The sequence below is a fragment of the Helianthus annuus genome, chromosome 9, assembly GCF_002127325.2.
Source record: "Helianthus annuus cultivar XRQ/B chromosome 9, HanXRQr2.0-SUNRISE, whole genome shotgun sequence".
In the NCBI taxonomy this organism is placed as follows: Eukaryota; Viridiplantae; Streptophyta; class Magnoliopsida; order Asterales; family Asteraceae; genus Helianthus; species Helianthus annuus.
The window spans coordinates 91,201,997-91,206,103 of record NC_035441.2 but is presented as its reverse complement, the minus strand read 5'-3'; positions in this window follow the sequence as shown (position 1 = coordinate 91,206,103).

Below are 4,107 nucleotides of genomic sequence, written 5' to 3'. Positions count from 1 at the left end.
CTCTTGCGGTCCGTATGCAGTCTTTGCGGACTGTATGCTCAGATCGTTGCGGTCCGTAACCGTCCTATGCTGAAAACGCCCAGGTACCCTCCTTACGGACCGTAAGCCTAGGGCCTTGCGGTCTGTAATCGGTGGTCAGAGGACAAAAATTTGTAAACTTTCCAAGTCTTGACCATGCAATCAACAAACCCGAATCCAAGCCATCTTTTTCAGTTGTGGGACCATCTGTTCAGCCATTGCATGCTTGCATGGTTCTTACATGTCCCCTTTTCAAATTGGATTCTTGTGGGACTTACAAAGTGACGGAAGTCACAAGGGAAGCTTGAATTCTCATAAATTCCCAATTCTCACTAGATTAGGATTTAAAATCAGAATTTATTGTAGTAACATTTATTAATAATCCAACTTCCTTACAAAGGATGGAGTTTTGTTTATTTAGAATTAGCCGGTAAAAATATATAAGATGTTTATCTAATAATTTATGGATCTTGGGATTTATAAATTCGGGTCGCTCAGAGGTGTTTTAATAACATGTCGTCCTTGGATCTTTCAGAGGTATTTTGATAACATGACACCCTCTTAAAAATCCTACCACGCATCTCTATATTTGGCCCGGTTTCTGACACATTTGTCCCACATGACACGTGTCTTTATCTCGTTGGACAGGAATTTTCAAGGTGTTACATTGAGGTTAGCCGATGTCACATGGCTCTGAATTTCTGGTGCTAACCCCTTGAGATACAACTCAATGCGCTTGACTGGAGGGTCCACCATAGTTGGACACAAGTTGGCCAGCTCGTTTGACCGTTTCGTATAGGCTTCAATTTCCGACCCTGTCATTTTCAGATGGTAAAGCTCCACTTCCAACTTGTGGATCTCATCACGCGTGCAGTATTCTCGTTTGATAAGTTCCTTGAAATCGTTCCAAGGGGTGGCGTTAGCAGCTGCCAACCCTAAAATCTGAACTTGCGCGTTCCACCAAGTTAGCGCAATCCCTTCTAAAGTACCAGTGGCGTATTTCACCCTGCGAGCCTCAGGGCATTCACACATCTCAAATACCGACTCGAGCTTTTCGAACCAATGGAGGAGTCCAACCGCTCCTTCAGTGCCACTAAACGTGCTAGGACGACAGTCCATGAAGTTCTTGAAAGTGCAAACAGGTTGCTGAGCGTGTTGACCTATTGTGTAAGAATAGGACAAGGTTAAACACAAGAGTTGGTTTAGGAATGTAGGATCTAAAGATCCTAGTATGAGTTACGACTGTAGGGTATACTACCTGCTTGTGCAGCTGCAAGTGCCGCAGCAACTTGTTCGTTGATAAGAGCCGTCAACTGGGCTTGGGTCAAGTTAATACGTCCGGCCATGATCTTCATAGCAAATATAACATATGTGAGAGAGGTTCGCGAATAGTGCGATGACAGAAGAGAGTAAGCTGATGGAGAGTGTGAAACCCGGGTGTTAAAGTGTTTAAATTACGTGTTTTAGTGCACTGTAGGCGGTTATATATTTCGAATGTGATAACTACGAGTTCATGTGGTTTTACAGGTTAACCGTCTAAATCGGTGAAGTTAGATTGCTTAATGATGAAGTGGAACGAACGTGGGTGATGACCGAGACATATTACATCATTCGGGAGTCGTTTGGGTCGAATAGATAGCCAAAAAAGTGATCAACATGTATTGGGCGTAACTTACTGTTCAAAGCGTAATCTACGGTTGCTACATTCTGTTGTTGTCAGCATGTTCAAACAGTAAGCTACGGTATTAATCCGTAGCCTACGGCGGGATAATGTGGCAATGTGTGGAATTGTGTCAAGCAATTAAAAGGATTATAAAATCCTAATGCATAAGCATCAATTAAAGCGGGGCCACACCTCTTGGACGCACATGAGAGACAATTGTTTTGAGGGTTTGACTTTGGAATATACATCACACGCATACATATGTTTGGATGGCTAGTGGTGGGACCACACAAAATAATCATACATGAACATCACGCAGATCAAGACCAAGAGACAAGACTTTGGACTCCATACACGCACATGGGCTTGGCAGAAGTTTGGATTGGACCGATTTTGTTTGAAAGAAAACTTAGCGGATCTCTTTGAGTGGGCCGCACATGCTGGATAAGAGGATTAACAAAAGTCAACAACACACATCATCACATGGCATGTGGGCTAGATTTGGCGGCATGTCTAGGGACTTTTGGGAGCATATACACGTGACATTGGAAGCAAGTAAAACAAATATGGGCCGATTTGGGGACTTCTATATGGGCCGACTTGTATTAGTTTGACGGGCAGTGGCCCAATCACGTGGAAGAGAGTTTTGACTTTAAACCAAAAAAGATCGATTATCATCAGGGGGATCGTTCACTTTGACGGCAGAGAAGGAGGGTTTCAACCGGGTATCAAGGGGCGAAGATGATTCAACCGAGATGAGCGGCTAAATCTCTCGTGGACACTTTGGGTGAATGATTGTGTAAGACACTATTGATTTGGTTTATTGTTTTATGTATTGAGTTCGGATTGTAACCGTATGACAGACGGTCTTTACTTGCGTTTTTATAATTCGTTTGACAAACGAATCCTGTGTTAGACAGAGACATAAATACGTTTAAATCCGATTATACTTTGTTGGTTGAATAATTATTCATTGCATGAATAGTTGATAATTATATCGTTTAACCAATAGTATCCAATATGACAATCAGCTAAGTTATTAGTTAATCACACAATCTGAATCCCGGAGTGATCACCTTTTCTCATCATTGTTTTAAACCACAATTTTTATTCGTTAATTTAGATAATTCTCACAATCAATCAAACTGAGTTTTCAATTTAGTAGTAGTTAATTAATACTTAGCATCATAACACTTTCCACAATCCTCCTCTGGTTCGATATCCGACTTACTCTAGCTACTAGTTTATTTCGGTTTTTGCATGTCACTAACGACAGACATCAAAATGGCGCCGTTGCCGGGGAGGCGTGCGCAAAGTGTTTAGTGTTAAGTTTTAGTTTAAAAAAATATAAAAATAAAAAAATAAAAATCCAAAAATAGTGTTAGTTTTGTTTTGTTTTGTTTTGTTTTGTTTTGTTCAGATTTATGCGTGGTGCTTGTGTTTTTGTGTTTGTGCAGGATGACAGATCTTACAGTATTCTGCAGCTCTCTTAGATGCATTTTGTGCAGGGAACCACTTCACCCGTGTATCGGTTGCCACGAGGCCCGATTTAGACGGGAAAGAGCGAAATTGGAAGAACCACTGATGCCTTGCTATGATAATCCTTCCCCTCCACCATATTTCTATGATTCTGATACAACGGTGGAGGATGGTTATTACTCTGATGGATGGGATCGGGACGAGGATGCTTATTATGAACCAAGGACGGATGGACGATGTTTCTGTTGCGGTCGTTATCATACTTCTTATTATGATGATGTGTGCGCGGTGTATTTGGAAAATCCAGAGTATTGGAATAAAAAAATGATGGATGCATACATCTCAACACCGTATCAGGGATACCGACAGTATCATCCCGAGGAATATCCTGAGCCCGAGGGTGTCTATGCTTATCAGACCGAGGAGGAGAAAAAGCTTGCTATGTTGGAAGCGAGTTTGTCCAAACTCGAGCAGTATTTATCAGCACCCAACCTTTCCGATGAAGATCGAATCAGCTGCCTAGTTTCCAAGTGTCAGAAGTTAAAAATGAAGATAGAAATAGAAGAGCGTCTCTCACCATTACCTGTTGATATTAGAGATTATTCTCACATGGAGGAGGAGGTTGTGGAGGATAATACCACACCAATGAATCCTTTATCTGATGAAGAGTCACTGGTGGATCAGATGGTGTGTGAGGATGAGGAGGCAGAGCAGTCGGATGAGATAAATGTGTGTACCGAACCTCTCCCCATATCAATCATTCAAATTAATAAGTGTGGGGAAGAGGGTTCGAGGAAGAAGATGAGAAGGGTGAAACAACAAGACATCAGGGTATATTGCATGAAGTGGATTAGCGAAACCCGCATGTGCAGTCTGAACATGCCAATTATACTGACAAACCTATGGAGATGGCATGTAAAATTCCGAGCATTCATTGGAAATACAGT